This window comes from Tasmannia lanceolata, unplaced genomic scaffold, assembly GCF_043159265.1.
Source record: "Tasmannia lanceolata isolate RefF3 unplaced genomic scaffold, GAP_Taslan_0.1 ptg000016l, whole genome shotgun sequence".
NCBI classification, from domain to species: domain Eukaryota; kingdom Viridiplantae; phylum Streptophyta; class Magnoliopsida; order Canellales; family Winteraceae; genus Tasmannia; species Tasmannia lanceolata.
In genome coordinates, this window is record NW_027518693.1 from 9,924,577 (window position 1) to 9,942,842 (window position 18,266).

Genomic DNA, 18,266 nt, shown 5'->3' on the forward strand with positions numbered 1-18,266 from the left:
CCCTCAGCCATCACCGCACCTCCATTAAATCCGGTCAACCCTCGGTGTTTATCCGATAGCTAATTTTGATTTCCGGTGATTCACTCGGTGGTTCGCTCCGACGGTCATCGTCTCAGGCAGATTCAGATTCGGTCTCTAATGCAACAAGAGCTGAGATTTTCTTCATCCAAAATCTCGGCGAGGAATTTTGAAATCTGAAGCCTCGTTCATTTTGGTTCTAGGTTTCAGGTAGCATTTTTTTTTTTTTTTTAAAGTTTCGTTTAGAACGCAATAAACATGATTAGGCATGTTAAGCATAACTAATATCTTCTTGTTGATCATCTGCTAAGAGTCTTCCATTTCATTAAGTTTGTAGTTAATTTTGCAATTCAAAGGAATTGGTTCATGTCTTTGATCCGATCACCTTATTAACTATGAATAGCTGAAGTAGCCTTGTTTAGGGAATGATATCATTGCAACTATGCTTGACATACGCACAAACTTGAAATAAAGAAATACAAGATGAGTTATTTCTGGGCATTGTCATTTGTCTTGATATTTGCTACTTTGGTTGTTTTGTTGAGGGAGGTAAGGTGGGTTGAATATAATAGTCCGAATAGGGGAATGTTAGTGTTGGTCTCCTGATAAATGCACCATGTTTGCTATTATATTCACTTAGCTTATCTCTTCAGATGCCATTAAACCTATTTTGGAATGTGTAACAACTCTTCGTCTCTTCTTCGGATGTTTCTACAGTGCTCGGGATCTCTGTGTGCTCGGGATCTCTGTAGGGTTTCTATGACCCTCATTTGATGATGATTCTTCTAGGATTTTCGGGATTCTGTGTCTTTCGAGATTTATTTCTATTTCCGAGATTGTCTCTAATGCGTTTCAAGACTCTCCTCGAGTCTAAGGATTCCTTTGATTTTTGGAATGCTCCGTTGGATGCAGGCTATGACGGAATGCTTCTTGAGCCAACCCCTTCCCTTCCTGCCTTAGAGTTTTCGCAGGTTAAGAGATTTCTTCCTCTTTAGAGTTTGTCATAGAGAGTTTTAGAAGCTTGTCCTACCACCCTAGAGTTTAGGAGTCTGTCCTGCCCTTTTAAAGTTTAGGAGTCTGTCCTAACCTTTTAAAATTCATCAGTCTGTCCTACCTCTATAGAATATAGGATTCTGTCCAACCTTCATAGAGTTTAGGATTCCGTCCTTCCATCTTTGAGAGTCAATCTTTCAGGAGTTTATCCTATCATCATAGGGGTTAGGATTCTGTCCATCCTCTCATCAAGTCATGTGATTTTTATCGGCTCTTGCAAGGTATAGGATGTTGTTCAACCCTTACAGAGTCGTGATTCTGTCCAATTCCCCCGCAAAGCATAGGATGCTGTCCAACCTTTGCGGGATATCAGGAGTCTGTCCTACCCTTATGATGATAATATTATGTCTTCTTGTGTCAAAAAAATAAAAATGCTTCAAAACATCAAAAATCTCAAAAATCTTGAGTCATTAAGAGTGTAGTTAGGAAAATCCAGTTCGAACTACGGATGGCTTGATCCCTCGTCGGGTTGAAAATTGGGTCAGGTCGACTTCAGGTTGGAAAAAAGGGTTATTCAAGTTGGGTCGGGTTGGCCTCAACCCGACCCGTCCTGAGTTGCACCCCTAGTTCTAACCAGGTCTCAACAACTTTCTCCATGATTGTGGATCATCGCTTTCTTATTTTCTAGCTATTCATTTAGGGGCACAAATCAAATAGTCGGGATCGTTTGTTCTTCGTGATTTTTGGGTCATGGCCCAATGATCTATTTTCTAAAGATACATGGCAATTATCGTATAAAACATGGAATTGATTGAAGAGTACACGATAATTGGACTTTATATGCTGGATTAACAATAGTCCCTAAAGCAGTATTAAAGGAACAAAGGGTACTTTAAACAATTTAAGCATGTGAAGGGGTAGATAAGTGGTCCATGACTTGAACTTGAATGGTTTGCTTGGAAGGGGCAGATTGTAAAGCCCTTATCATCGGCTTAACCCTTTCAATTCCCTTTATAATACCCAAAAACATTAGTCTATATAGAACCACCATCCCAGCCAAGATAGCCAGATCAACCCATTTGGAGTAAACCATCTCAACTTGCCAAATATTTCTCAGAATTTCATCACCAGTAATGGTGTGTGGTCCTCCTGCTTGATTGCTAGGGAAAGTAAGTCCCAAGTACTCATTCTTGTAGAATCCTTGGTTAGCATACTTCTGGAAGGCAATGTAGTACATTGGGTATCTCCAAAATGGCTTGGGGAGATTGTTTGGCAATTGGAAGAAGCCACCACTCAGTATCATCAGCCCTTGGATTCCGGCACCGGTGATTATACCCATGAGAAAGTTCGGTACAATGCTTGCGACCATCATCATCAAGCTCTCGACTAACATCATACATACAAATAACACCAAAGCAAAGTATGTGAAGTGTTCGACCGATCTCTGAAGGCCGACAAGGTAGTAGGCCACGGCGCCTGGGATCACAGAGACTAGAAACAGGAAGGGAATAGCAGAAAATGTGTTTCCAATAACAAATACACTGACACCGTAATGCCCATTTAGTCTCTCTCGTCCAAAGATCTGCAATTAATTTGGCCAAAGGAAAAAAAAGATGTGTAAATGATTAGCGTGACAATCAATTTTGTTTTTGAAATGGTGGAATTTTATTAAAGGAAGAAAGAAAGATCATGACCGAGCATGTCATGGGAGTCAGAGAATACCAAGATATGAAAAATGTAATAGAATGAACGGTTTTGTGACCGTTTGAATGAAACGGTGTGAAGGGAATTGTGAAAAACCATGAGTGAAAGGCCATGAAGGCCAAAGGACATGTAGGGTTCTATAAAAACCCAATTGTTCCCTTAATTGTTCATTCGATTGATTGAGATCATTCCTGCCATTGTCACACAAAAGCATTTCTTATTGGAAGAAATTTCAAAGCACTCCCTCTTCACCATTTTCTCATATTATAACATTTCTCTAATATTCATTCATCTTTTCATTTGAAAATCTCTCTGTAAGCCATAAAAAAAAAGGTACAAGAATAACAGTAGTCAAGGTGGTAAGAAATTTGTTATGATCCTATGTGGGGGGGCCTGTCACCATGTCACTTGTTCGAGTCATGGAAGGGACAACATGTGGAAAGATCTACTTAAAAAAAAGTCCAGAAGTGAAAGCCGCCACTGAGTAATCCACCGAGGACATCGGATGCGAAAGCGTGGTGGAATGTTACGATCCTCGCTGGGAGCCTTCCTAGGTATGAGACTAAGTGGGACCCAACCAGATATGGGCTGGGACAAGTTTAAAGGGCCTTTCCTAACGGATTCCAACAGCTCTTGAGATTTTTGCCTACTGGTTAGGTACCAAACAAAATCATTAAACTATTTCTCAATAATTATTAAAGATTTCTATAGATACATAGAAATTTTCATTTGGTTCAAGAAATGATCATCCCATAAAATTCATTAGTATTAGACATAGTGAAGTTCATTGGTATTTTTCTATGTTCTCCTCTTTTGTAGAATAAAAGTTCGTATATAGTTCTTTAATCAAGAAAGTTATACTTTTAAGAATTATGAGATCTTAACCATAGATTATTCTCATCTTCTGGTTTCCTCAACTGAAAAACCATGATTTTTAATTTTTGAAAATACTACAATGAAGTTTACTAAATTCATCTAACCTTCATATCCTCTAGAAAAGATGGGAATCCGCCAATCGTCATGAATGTCAAGAATGAAGATATAAATATGAGCATTGACCCTCTCTCCTGAAAAAATAAAAACCAATCAAAATTATATGAGCTAACATATTCATCCTTGTTTTCTTGAGTTGTAGGTGATTTTCTATAGCATGATATAATATGCTTGAGTTTTCATTTCAAGGGGATTAAGTTTTCAAAACTTTCAGATGTGGAACAAAAATTTAGACGTAAAAACATGTTTTCTTAAAGCATAAGTAAAATACCAAATACTCATTAAGGACTCTTTAGAAAACGAAACCAAAATAAGGGTCATTTGGTGAATCATTTTCTAAAAATTTAAAAAACTTCTATCATGATATCTTTGTAAACTAGAAACATAAAATAAATGCCTTAATAAATCCCACCTGAATTGACCCAAAACTGTAGCCAATGTTAGTGTATACGGTGCCAATGCACAGAGATATTCCGAAGTAAATTGCAAGACGTAGCCAATAGTAGCCTAGGTCCCTGTACATGTTCACAAAGGATCTTTTGGTGAGGACAACACATTGAGTAAGGAAACTAGCTTGGCTTTCCTTCATCTCCAAAGATCCTCCTTCCTACAAATCAAATGGGCCCTTGTAAGCATGTCATTAGCACAAATATAATTAGACCGAAGTCATAAAAAGTTGTCTAAAGCAGCGATGAACTTGTTCGACCAAGCCAAGTCTAGGAAAACCTTAGCGGCCGGGTCGACTTGCTTACCCATCAACAAGTTTGGAATTGAGCCATGGGCTTTTAGAATACTTGTATGTTCAACTACTGGGGCTTACCATTTTACATATCTCAGCTACCCATCTTGATACTTGTTGATAAGTGATGGATGACTTGTATGATTTCACAAGAATGTCAATTGCTTCAGTAGCCGTTTTGGTCCCTATCCCTTGCTCAATGTCCTAATAAAAAAAACCAAGGATTTGAATAGGATTTCTTTCAGAGATGATAAGAGCTGCTAAAACATAAATATGTGAAAGAAAAAAGCCTCCTTCTCACCTGATCGAAGTCGTTGTTGATTGTTCTAAGGTAGTGATCACAAGGGCTCCTCAGTAATGGGCATGGGAAGCCATTCAATGCAAAAAACTACAACAAATCAAATCCAAAGCATCCTGAATTAGTTCATTTATGCTCATTTGCAGTCAAAGCATGGCCGAAATAAATTGCTGCTCGACGTAAAACAAAACTTACACCCATTTTTTGTTGAAGTATAAATGAATAAATAACGACAACTCTTACAACTTAAGTTTTCTGAGTAATTGGTTGTTTCATGTGGTATCAGAGCTAGGTTCAAAACCCAACAACTCCTTGGTATTAAAATCCACAGGTACAGCTTAGCCAAAGGAAGAGGGATCACATGTGAGGGGGGAGTGTTGAAGTATAAATGATTAAATAAAACCAACTCTAAATTGGAGTATAGGTCACATTTTCTACTTAAAAAATAGGGAAAAATACACTTAGACCCCCTGTGGTTTCTAACACATTCAACTTGACCCCAAAAGTTTAAAAAGTTACAAGTAGACCCCCTGTGGTTTCAAAACGTGACAAGTACACCTCCTCCGTCAATTGTCCGTCAGTTTAACGTGACGGAAAGACTAAAACTAGCCATGGTTAATATTTTGAGGACAGAAACACCCTCATTTGCAGAGGAATTAGGATTACGCCATTTTCCACCGCCGCCGTCGCCCCCCCAGCCACCGCCGTCATCGCCACCTTTGGCCACCGCCGCATTCGCCATCTCTGGCCACCGTCGTCACCTCCACCACAAACAATCGAACCCCACCCCATGGCTACATCAAACCCACATTTCAAGAAAAAAACTTTGATAAAAACAAAAAATAAAGCCCTAAAACATTAGGTTTTTGTACAAATCATTATAATGATGTTAATGAAGACAAATAAAATTCCTAAATGGAGGGTTTATGTTGATAAATCAACAAGGGTTTGAATCAAACCCCAATTTTTAGTTTTCAAGTATGAAAACCCTAATTTTCAGTTGGGAAGATGAGGGCATTTTGGTCTTTTACCCCACGCCGTCAGCTCTGTCTAGTTAAAAAACCCAATGAAACCAGAGGGGGTCTACTTGTAACTTTTTAAACTTTTGGGGTTAAGTTGAATGTGTCAGAAACCATAGGGAGTCTAAGTGTATTTTTCCCTAAAAAATATGTATAAAATTAGTTTATTCCCATTTTACGTCGAAAGATGTCTTTGATTAACTAACTAGAACAAATATATGGGTGTCATATATATATATATATATATATATATATATATATATATATATATATATATATATATATATATATATATATATATTAGGGGTGCAAGTTTGGCCCTGTGAGCCCTGACCCGCCCTGAGCCCGAACAGGGTCAGGGTTGGAAAATCTGACCCTGAGGGCGGGTTTGGGCACATTTTTTTTGCCCTGACTTAGGGTCGGGTTCAGGTTGATACCCCGGGCTGACCCGAGCCCCTTTACACTTTACCCCGGCCCGCCCTGACCGACCCGACCTTGTTTACACTTTACCTGCGGCCCACCCTTGAGCCTTTATGTTTTTCATTTCTCCATATATTGGGTTTTGGATATGTATTTATCACCAAAAATCATATATCAATTAGAATAATAGATTGTGTGGAAGTATTTTGATTTTTGACAATAAAACAAACCGAAAACATGTATAATTGCCCGGCTCGGTCAGACCCAAGCAGGGCCAGCCCGGCCCAATTTGGGCCAATCAGGTTGGGCTGAACCCTGTAGGGCAGGCATTGGGTTGAGGATTTTCAGCCCTGACTCAGGGTCAGGGCGGGTCTGGGCTAAGATAATTGCAGCTAGGGTTGGGCTAGGGTTTTGCAAAATCCGACCCAACCCGACCCTGTTGCAGCCCTAATATATATATATATATATATATATATATATATATATATATATATATAGAGAGAGAGAGAGAGGAAAGTGTCTCTAGTCTCTCCCCTAGATAAGCTTATCTACTCCTCCCTTTAAAAAAACACAGTGGGCCCACGCTGTTTGGATGATCCAAAGCATTCATTTGATAGGTTCTAACATAGATAGGGTGTGCCCAAAAAATCAGCACCAAAGGGTCATCCTAGAACTTCGTTTTGTGGGGCACACCGTGTCCAAAATGGACGCATATAAACGTGGGCGTTTATATGTGTCAATTCTGGGTACCACAAGGCACCGCAAAACGAAGTTCTAGGATGACCCTTTGGTGCTGATTTTTTGGGCACACCCTATCTATGTTAGGACCTATCAAATGAATGCTTTGGATCATCCAAACAGCGTGGGCCCACTGTGTTTTTTTAAAGGGAGGAGTAGATAAGCTTATCTAGGGGAGAGACTAGAGACACTTTCCTCATATATATATATATATATATATATATATATATATATATATATATATATATATATAACAACTCTAATGATTGATTTATGTATCAATTACCTCGTTGGCCTCTGAAGCAGGGCCAAAATAAACTGCTCGACCGGAAGAGAGAAGGCAAAGATTATGGAAGAGCTCAAACACCTCACTACAAGGCTGATGGATGGATGCAATGACAGTTCTTCTATGGTGCTGTGCGAGGCCCACAATTTTACTCATGACATGGTATGATGCTGCACTATCGAGCCCACTTGTGGGCTCATCTAAGAAAAGAAGCTTTGGGCGTGTTAAGATCTCTATGCAAATGCTCAGCCTCCTCTTTTGTCCCCCACTAAGTCCTTTTGAGTCCCACCCTCCTATTCTAGTATTCGCCGCATCTTGCAACCCCATCTCGTTTATTGTCATCTCTGCTCTCTCCTTCTTCTCAGATTTCGACATTGAGTTAGGAAGCTTGAGCTGGGCGGAGTAGTATACAGCTTCTTTAACAGTTAGCGTCGTCATTAGAACATCATCTTGAGTAACATAGACCTGAATTAATGAAAAAAAAAACCCCTTGGTTAAAACTTGCAAAAGATAGTTAGGGAAAACATGATATAGGATTAAGGATTATAAGTTGAATCGTTGTGTCAGCCACTCTGACTAAAACTCTACCAACGTATTAACTATAAGAATTTTTAAATTAGTTGTATCAATCATCCATGGCCTACTCGGAAAAAGTCTCATGATGGTATACTTTGTCTATCATTCAATTCCATAAGGTAGTTGTATTGAATGATATTACTATATATGTATTTATACATCTCTGGTAATCTATATCAAACATTGCATCTGAGAATAAGCTAAATTGAATGATGTACTAACCGAGGTTCCAAATGCCAGTGTTTGCTTTCGACCGTTGATAAGGATCTCTCCCGATTGCCTAGTGTTTGAGCCCAATCTACCTGCAAATTAATGGTTGCTAATGTGAAACTCATGCATTGAATAAAGCCAAAATTGTGTAGAAAATCTTGGCAAAAAGAAATAAGTCTATTGGGACCAATCAATTAAAAAAAATCCACTTTATGGGAGATATATTAGATATCACTACATTAAATACTATTCTATTGATGTCAATATATCCTATTGCTTAGAAATTAGTCCTTTATTAAGAACAATCTGTCACAAAAATCCAATTATATTTACCTACGAATGCATCCAAGAGTGTAGACTTGCCACAACCAGAAGGACCCATAATGGCTAAGACCTCACCAGGCTGAGCATAGCCTGTGAGCCCTTGAAGAAGACCGCGATTCCCTGCATTACCGTTTGAAACTGTCACCCATAAGTCCTCCCATGTCAAGAAAACACCGTACTCGTCCGAACCAGGCGCAATTGTGCCCCACTTATTGTGACCCTTCTCTTCATGGCTTGGCATACTCACACATTCCACTTCTATTGAGCTCCTCATTTCGATATTGCCGTGTGATGGCGCTAATGATGGCGTGTTACAGATGGAGCTAATAGAAGGAGAAGCCATGCTAACTTCAGTAAAAACTAGCAAGCAACTTGAGAGAGAGAGAGAGAGAGAGAGAGAGAGAGAGAGAGAGAGAGAGAGAGAGAGAGAGATAGAGAGAGAGAGAGGATGACTTGAAGGACAAAATATGGTAGAATTTAAAGACATTTGAAATGGTGCAGTTATTGTATTTTTCAGATTTGCCTTTTCTGTAGCCCTACAAGTGTTGCATCTCTTCTTCAAGAGTTTGATCTTTGGGTCCGTCTTCGATTGTGACAAAATGGATTAAACAGTAGTCGCCATTGTGCCAAACTACAGCCCGACTTCGGGATAGAACAATTAGTGGGATAAGATGGACAATCATTGTCGAGAGACACACGATTAATGGGATTAATGGTAACATGCGTTTTTTGGTCGACATCCCATGTGCATGATCAAAGACTACGAAAATCAAGACTTCAGCTCTTCTCTGCCTAACCCAAAACAAGGCTTGATGGATGAAGAGCTTAGATTGTCTGATCAAGCTGTTCTTTGTCAAGCACAAGCAAAATCAGAATCAATCTTAAGACTCTTAACTGTTAGTCTTGAGTGGGCACGCCAAGGTATGGGACTGGTTAAGTCCCAACCTGGTATGGGATAGGTTTAAAGGGCCTTGCCTAACACGTTTCATCAGCTCTAGAGGTTAGGTACCTAACACTAACCAACGTCAGCGATCATAATCATAGGTGCTCTCTTCCATGAAATCTCTCCTTGTTGTTTGTTTTGTATCTAGTTTCATCTGAAGAGTTCTGGTTGATTTTAATTATCACACCGAACTATTTGCTCATATTTAATGATATTCAATGCTCCTCACACAATTGTGAGATTTAGCTTGAAACTTGTTATTAGTAATTTAAGTTTCTCCCGTGATGGTACATGAGGCAAAAGCAGAAACTAAAAGGTCTAAGTTAGGAAGGAGCTTAACATGCTATCTTTTCAGCATTTCATTTCAATATGGATGGACTGGAATTATTGTCGCCATTTGCAAAAAGCTTATAAAAACAATAAATTTTACTCAATGAATGTGAGCTACTGTTTACTCTTTTTAATCATGCATTTGGGGCCAGGTGCGGAGCCAGGAATTTACACTTGGAGGGGCCGGACTAATTTACACTTTGCCTGCACATTCTATTGGTGGGCCATGGCCACCCCAACACTTTAGGGGGAATTGGTAAGGCGAACGGTGTTCTATTGGGTGACCCACATGTCAATTTTGACAGGTCACTCAAATGCCAACCCATACCTGCAAATTTACGGGTGGGTTGGGTCGACCCGCGGCACAGGGTCGATTTTGCCAGGTCTAACGTGTTCCATCTACCCAAAATAAGTAGGGCAACATGTGTAGAGGATATAAATGATTAAATAACACCAACTCTACAGCTTAAGCTTTTAGAGTAATTGTTTGTTTCACGGGGTCCAAAGGATGAATACGATCAATTAGAGCTTCCATTATGCGAATATTACCAAAGTACATGGGATTTACTACGGACCATCGCAGAAGGCATTTGCCGACTAGCAGTTGCATGAGAGAGCAGCCACACAGGCTCACTTTTCAACAGATTTTGTCTTATTCATTTAACTCATGAGGTGGCTGCTCTTTTATGCAACAGCCGGTACAAAAAATGCCTTGTGCGATTGTCCCTAGCAAATCCTAAAGCACATTATACAGTCTACCGGGTATTTGTCCTCTCTCTCTCTCTCTCTCTCTCTCAATCGATCGATCTCTCTGTTTTTGCAAAACTCCTTGCCCTTTCTTCCCGGATTTAGGGTTTTTGGTGAAGGGAAGCTTTAAAACTCCAAAATCTCGATCGAAAAGGGTTTTGACACCATTCCCAAATCTACCAAGTAAATCTGAAATCTCCTCTCTCTCTCTCTCTCTCTATAGCTTATTGAGCTTGAGGGCCCAAACACATGTGGGCCCACATTGTTAGGATGATCCAAAGTATTCATTTGAAAGGCCCTTACATAGATAGGATGTGTACAAAAAATTAGCTCCATAGGATCATCCTAACCCATCCAAAAGTGGAGGGCAAAAATGGACAGACACCGTTTGCTACAAATCTGTCCATTTTTGAAATTTTAAACCTTGAGAGGGACTTCGCTAAAGCTGGGTCCCTTCACCCTTCAACCAAAACCATGCAGAAAAAAGAGTGGGCCCCAATGGATGAGTCGTGGAATGAAATCTGCACAGCTTGCCTACCGGGGAAAAAGAAACTTGTACTGCCAAGATCAAAAGGGACTGCCTGGATCAAATTTGAAAGTTGAGGAATCTAACCATCAAATTGGTGACCGAGATCAAATGTGGCCCATTAAAATTTAAACAAAAACGAGGATCATTTGATCTGGGGCAGCCAACATGACCGTGGTACTGAACAAGCATCCTATCCGTAAGATTAGGAGGACAACCACTTGATCAAGGTGGGGCCAAAGGTAATGAGAAAGACTTAGACCTTGGATTGCGGGAATTTTTTTGGAAAAGTTAGGAAAAGAATTGTCTATCCAAAATTTTATTTTATTTTTCCAATTGTTTGGTTACAGATGAAAAATATATTAAATTGAAACACAGCAATTCATGTTTTATTTAGATGACCTTCAATTTATGATGGAGAATTTATACCGTAGACTGCATTCATGAAGCCCAAAAATACAGTGGGCCCCGTATTATTTGGATGATCCAAACCATTCATTTCATGGGCATTGACATAGATAAGGTGTGCCCAGAAAATCTTCTCCAAAAGTACCTTAAAATGACAAAATACCTAATTCTTATGAGAGTGACAAAAGTATCCTCTCTCTCTCTCTCTCTCTCTCTCTCTCTCTCTCTCTATATATATATATATATATATATATATATATATATATATATATATATATATATATATATATATCATGGCTCTGTTTTTAATTGGTTGAGGAAACTATTATGAGGTACTTTTGGTTTAAAAGCCTGATTTCCATCATTAATAGATCCGGTATATAGTTCATAGCATAGCTGAGGACGTATGAAGTATGAACATTGATGTCAGTTAAACTGGATGTAGAGATATGGTTTTTATGGACTACGAATCCTTTATTGATGTTATTTTTCTTGGATTCTGTATTTATTTTTAAGGGATAATGATTCCTCGAATCCACCACCATCTCGAATTCAAAAATAAATCAAAGCTTTGCATAAAGCCTTGAGCCAAGCCATGTCAATCCTCTTGCTAAAAAAGGGCTTCTTTAAAACTGAAGACAAACAGTTAAGTTTTCCAAAGTGTGACTAAAAACTAGGTGAGCAAAACCCATTGCTCAAAAAGGAATTATTTAACAAATATGCTCTTATACATGACTGAAGCATCCAAGGGATAAAAGGGTTAGAAATGAAAATCAAAACTCTTTAAAAGGAACCCTATTCAACTTAAAAACATTTCCAGCACTAATGAAAATAGAAACAAAGTGACAATATCAAGATTGCCAATGTGTCAAAGAGGAGTGTGTTTTGAAAGGGAAAATGGGAAGAACAAGTTTAAAGATCAAAATCAAGTTATTAAGAATTTAATAGTTCAAATTAGTACATCTTGCTTAAGATATATTAAATGCCAGCACATCATTTGAGAACAACCATTTTCTATTGCTATGTCTTTGCAAATAAACAAGCTACAACGATGATTCACATATGCACATCAACCCAAACTTTCCTATCTGCGAAAGAACAACATAACCACACAAAAACCAGTATCTGAGCAAAGGGGCACTAGAATTATCTTCATATTAAGGTTTTGAGGGCTGCTCGATGGCTTGAGAGGCTTGCTTGGGAGGGCCAGCTAGGAAAGCTCTTATCATGGGCATGGGCTTAACTTTCTCATTGATCTTTATAATACTCAAGAACATGAGTCGATATACAACCACCATCCCAAACAAGATAGCAAGATCAACCCATTTGGAGTACCCCATCTCAACTTGCCAAATATTTCTCAGAATTTCATCACCATTAATGGTGGATGGTCCTCCTGCTTGATTGTTAGGGAATGTGAGTCCAATAAACTCATTCTTATAGAAGCCTTGGTTAGCATACTTGTGGAAGGCAATGTAATACATTGGGTATCTCCAAACGGGCTTGGGGAGATCATCGGGCAATCGAAAGAACCCGCCGTTCAACATCATCACCCCCTGAATTCCAGCGCCGGTGATAATACCCATGAGGAAATCCGGAACGATGCTTGCAACAATCATCATTAAGCTCTCAACCAACATCATACACATGAACAATACCAGAGTGAAGTACAAGAAGTGTTCAACACCTTTCTCGAGGCCAACTAAGTAGTATGCTATGGCTCCAGGTACCACAGAGATGAGGAGCAAGTATGGGATAGAAGAAAGTGTATTGCCAACAACAAATGCACCGACACCGTAGTGTCCATTTAGTCTCTCTCGTCCAAATATCTGTAAATTAGGAAAGGATATAGGTTGAAGTAATCTTGTTTTTGTAAACTACATGATCATATTCACAATTTAATTTCTGTCAAATAACCAATTACTCCAAAAGCTTGAGCTGTTCGAGTTGGTGTTATTTAAAGATATTAGTTAAAATAATCATGTTTTTTGTAAACTACATGATCATAATCACAATTTAATTTCTGTCAAACAACCAATTACTCCAAAAGCGGAGGCTGTTAGAGTTGGTGTTATTTAACCATTTATACTGACTCCCCTTACATGTGCCCTCTCTCTCTCTCTCTCTCTGGGTTGGCTGTACACTTGGCTGATGTGGCCCCTTTTTTGGGTTGGGCCCTACACATGGATTTTTAATATCGAGGGGTTGTTGGGTTTAGACCCCACGACCTGCTGTGAGGCAATAGCTCTGATACCATGTGAAATAACAAATTAATCCCAAAGCTAAAGCCCTTTGAGTTGGTGTTATTTAATCATTTATACTTCAACAATTTCTTGTCACTCAGACAATTAATTAATGATTTTTTCAAGATAAAATGTCCAGAGTCTTTTGGGTATAGGCATAGCAATGGTGGTTTCCATTGGATGAATGGTCTGGATGATGCAGATGTGATGTGGGTAGGTGCAATGATCCTTTTCAAACTATGGAATCCTTTTTGGAAAATAGATTAATGAAGTTCATGAAAATAAACTGACCTTCATGTCCTCTACAAAAGAAGGGAATCCTCCAATTGCCATGAAGGTCAGGAATGCAGCTACGAACATGAGCATCGAACCCCTTGCCTGAAAAACTCAAAACAATCTAACATTAGATGGCAATCCTTATGTATCTGCCATTTTAGGTTCTTCTCATTTATGTTTAACAGTAATTTTTGTAGGATGATGATGTAAAAACAAAAGCATAAAGCAATTGGCTTCACTATCTCACCTGAATCGACCCGAAACTGTGGCCAATGTCATTAAAGATAGTGCCTACACATAAACATAGTGCGATGTAAATTGCTAGACGTAGCCAGTAATAGCCTAGATCCCTGTACATATTGACAAAGGATCTTTTAGTGTGGACCAGGGACTGAGTAATGAAGCTAGCTTGATTTCCTTTCTTCTCCAAAACTCCTCCTTCCTACAAAAGAAAATGGGTCCATAGGTATACAGATATTGGGGAGGATAAATCTGATAGTGTACTCACCATTTTACATATATCTGCTACCCGTCTTGATACTTGTTGGCAAGTGACTGATGATTTGTATGAGTTTACGAGAATGTCGATAACTTGGGAGGTGGACATGGCACCATGGCCTTGCTCAATGTCCTAGTGGGAAACAGTGGATTTCCATTAGATAATATGAACATAGATGCTTTAACAGAATCAAACACAAAATGAAGTGACTGTTTCTCACCTGATCAAAGTCTTTGTTTATTGTTCTAAGGTAGTGATCAGAAGGGTTCCTCAAAGATGAGCATGGGAAGCCATTCAATGCAAAAAACTAGAAGAAATCCAAAGCAACAACCTTCAATCAGTTGAATTTCATTGCTAAGTTCTTCTGTTGAGGAAAAAAACTGAACAAACACACCACATACTTCAAAAGATCGTATAAAAAAAGACCAATGAAGTTGGTTATCTAATTAGTTCTAAGTGTTGGAGTTCCATGCAAAAGCAATGATCTCACATCGGAAAAGAGCAAGTGTTGAAGAGGGCTTTTAAGGACCCGGGCACTCTCCCCTTAACGGCTAGCTTTTAAGGGTGAGTTCTACCCGGGTCCCAACATAAAGAAATGCATATTTGAGATCAATAATGGATATAATTATAGAGTTTTACTTAGGGCACCCGTTAGGGAGCATTTAAATGCCCTTGAAACATCAATTTTCACATTTTTTGATAAAAAGTAAGTCTCAAAACATGTGTAAAAATCTCAAAATATGTGTAAATTGATGTTTCAAGAGCATTTAAATGCTCCTTAACGAGTGCCCCACATGTTATCAAAACCCTTGATTATAAATTGATAAGCTCATTACCTCATTGGCAGTTGAAGCAGGCCCAAAATAAACTGTTCTACCGGTGGAGAGCAGACATAAATTTTGGAAAAGCTCGAAGACATCACTGCTTGGCTGATGGATGGATGCGATGATAGTTCTTCGATCGTCACATGCGAGCCTTACAATTCGACTCATGACGTGGTATGGAGCTGCACTATCGAGCCCGCTCGTGGGTTCGTCTAGGAAGAGAAGCTTTGGGCGTGTTAAGATCTCCATACAAATGGCCACCCTTCTTCTCTGCCCACCACTAAGCCCTTTGGAAGCCCAGCCTCCTATTCTAGTGTTCAGTGCATCTTGCAATCCCATCTCCTTTATTGTCATTTCTGCTCTCTCTTTCTTCTCGGATTTTGTCATGGAATCACGAAGCTGGAGTTGGGCTGAGTAGTACACGGCTTCTCTTACCGTTAGTGTTGTCATTAGAGTGTCATCTTGGGTCACATAAGCCTAAATATCAATGAAATGTTATCCTCTATTACAAATGATAGTTTCTAAAATGAATAATAGTAAGGTGCATATAAAACAGGTCACCATTGTTTAGGCCCGGTTTGTTTTGGATTTTGATAACCGACTGTGCACTAAATTTGAGTCCAAAAATCGGTTGGGGACTCCACAATCGGTAGTCGTAATCTAAAACAAACAGGGCATATTTCAGATTATGGGCGAGAGATTGTCAGCCCTAAACTTATTATTGGACTAAAATTTAAATATAATTTTGAGTCCAATAATAGGTTTTAGACTTACAATTGGTTGTCATAATCTGAAACGGAGAGGGCATTAGTGTACGATCAACTATTGGAAATCGATTCCACCCTCTTTTGGGGAGATTTCCAACCCCCTTTCTTTCCCTTTTTCTTGAGAATGAAGTTATTTTCAGGAAAAAAGGCAAATAAAAGGAGTGAAAATGCCATCCTTTTTTTTTCTTTTTCCTGAAAAGATTGAAAAGTAGGGAGGTGGACGTCATTTCTTTAAGAAAGGTTCTCCTGATTATGCAATTTAAACTTTGCATTTGGTTTATTATTTTAAACTTTGCATTTAGTTTATTATTTTAAACTTTCATTTGGCCATTAACCTATGTCAAGTGGAGGGTTCTTACTGAGGTCCCAAATGCCAACGCTTGCCTTCTACCGTTGATTAGGATCTCTCCCGTTGGCCAAATGTTCGAGCCTAATCTTCCTGCAAATGGTTGTTAATTATAAATATAGAATTCAATAAACTAACAAAAGAGAATGACTATGAAGATGATCAACTATCAAACCCTCTGCGTGTGATCAGGACCGCTGATCTGGTGGACCCACATGCTCCTGGGTAACATACCGAATGGATATTCATTCACGTATATTAGCTTCTATTGCTGGAACCATAAAAAAGGACTTTATAGATCAAAATGCCAGGATCATCCAATCAAGGTAGGATCAATGTGAATGGACTTAGTCACTGAACAAATCAATGGTCTTGATCACATATATTATAAGAAAGTCTTGGACGTGAAGAAAGTCTTGCATGTGATTTGATAGTAAAAGAAAGTCTTGATACGATTGAATGTTGTATGGTTTCTTTATTTAATTTTTTTTTTCTATTTTCTATGAAATTTCAGTTTTCCGAATGTCCAAAACGGTTGCCGAAACCAAAATTTTAAACCATGGTCCCAAGTAATCAAAGGGGGCGGATATATCACTTCCCTTTTATTGTGTAGGGGTATTTGAGTCATTTAAATCTAGAAGCAAACTCAGCCATGACGAATATGGGCATCTTTTAAATGAGGGGAAGACTCAACCCATCTCCAACAGCTTAAGCTTTCGGAGTAATCGGTTGTTTTGACATATTTTGACTTTTTCCTCTAGCTAGTGTTAACTTACCAGTTTCTTCTCCAAAAGCTTAAGCTGTTGGAGAAAGGCGTTATTTATCTTTTATACTTTAACACTCCCCCGCACGTGTGGCCCACTTGGCAAACACGTGGCACATGTGGTTCTACTTTGGGCCGACTATCGCATGTGGATTTCTGCTATCCGGGAGGTTTGAACTTAAGACGTTTGGCTCTGATACCATGTTAACTTACAAACTTCTCCAAACTTAAGCTGTTGGAGAAAGGCGTTATTTATCTTTTATACTTTAACAGCTAGAAGATTGGAAAGTCTTATTTTGAGGGAATATCCTTAGCTCTTTCTTTTTTTAGATTAAAAAGAAGCAAATATTGATAATCTACGGTCTAGAAAATTCAAATTTTCATAGATTATAGATTCCACCTTTTAATACGTCAAATCTAATCAAAGATGGACCACTATGGACAATCAGTATTTATTAGTCCTTGATTAGGAACAAAAAAAAGGTTCAAAAATCCAATTACTTAGGACCTGCTAAAGCATCCAAGAGTGTAGACTTGCCACAACCAGAAGACCCATAATGGCCAAGACCTCACCAGGCTGAGCATAGCCTGTGAGACCCTCAAGAATCACACTGCTTCCGGATTTGCCGTTCATGGCTTTCACCCAAAGATTGTCCCACGTCAATGAAACACCATTCGCCTTCACATGTACTGTTCTCTCGATGTCTGATTCAACCTGTAATGATCTTAATGAAGGTGCAATAGAAATGGGTATAGAGAGACTTGTGTTAGGTTTAGGAGGAGGATGATGAGGAGGAAGAGGAGGAGGTGAACCTGTGCTAAAAGGGAATAACCCTTCAACACTGGACATTTCTATTTCAGAATCAAAGCTATTAATCTCCAAGTCATCTTTCCTTGTTGTTTCCAAGGGTTCATGACTAGGTGATCTTGTTGGGGTTGGGTTGGGTGTCCATCTAGGAACCTTACTAGGTGAAGCCGTGGAGAGAGAGAGAGAGAGAGAGAGAGAGATCAAAATGCTGTTGCAGGATTTACAGGCCTGCTATAGTGGTTATTTAATGGAGAAAATTTGTGCACTTATTATACGGGTGTACCTACTACTAATAAATTAAGGAGCAACACTTATCATAAGAGGCTACTGTTCGATCTAATATGAAACTATATGATTTCATGTTATTATATAGAGGAATGAAAGACTCAAGGGCGCTCTTGTTTACATTTTCACCTTGATGTGACTATGTGAGTACGTTCTTTTTTTTTTTGAAATGGCAATAATTAT

At 38.9% G+C, this 18,266-nt stretch overlaps 1 pseudogene across 1 annotated transcript; it reads right to left on the bottom strand.

Moving 5' to 3' along the window:
• Nucleotides 1–1,798: 1,798 nt before the first annotated feature.
• Nucleotides 1,799–17,855, bottom strand: LOC143847867 (uncharacterized; annotated as a pseudogene). The gene is made up of 16 exons (XR_013235252.1): nucleotides 17,499–17,855; nucleotides 16,241–16,320; nucleotides 15,127–15,591; nucleotides 14,511–14,597; nucleotides 14,300–14,422; nucleotides 14,039–14,233; nucleotides 13,807–13,893; nucleotides 12,442–13,101; nucleotides 8,328–8,922; nucleotides 8,007–8,086; nucleotides 7,209–7,673; nucleotides 4,749–4,835; nucleotides 4,529–4,651; nucleotides 4,121–4,315; nucleotides 3,696–3,782; nucleotides 1,799–2,593 (listed from the first exon to the last, which is right to left on the bottom strand). The product of XR_013235252.1 is annotated as an uncharacterized LOC143847867 (transcript).
• Nucleotides 17,856–18,266: the final 411 nt, after the last annotated feature.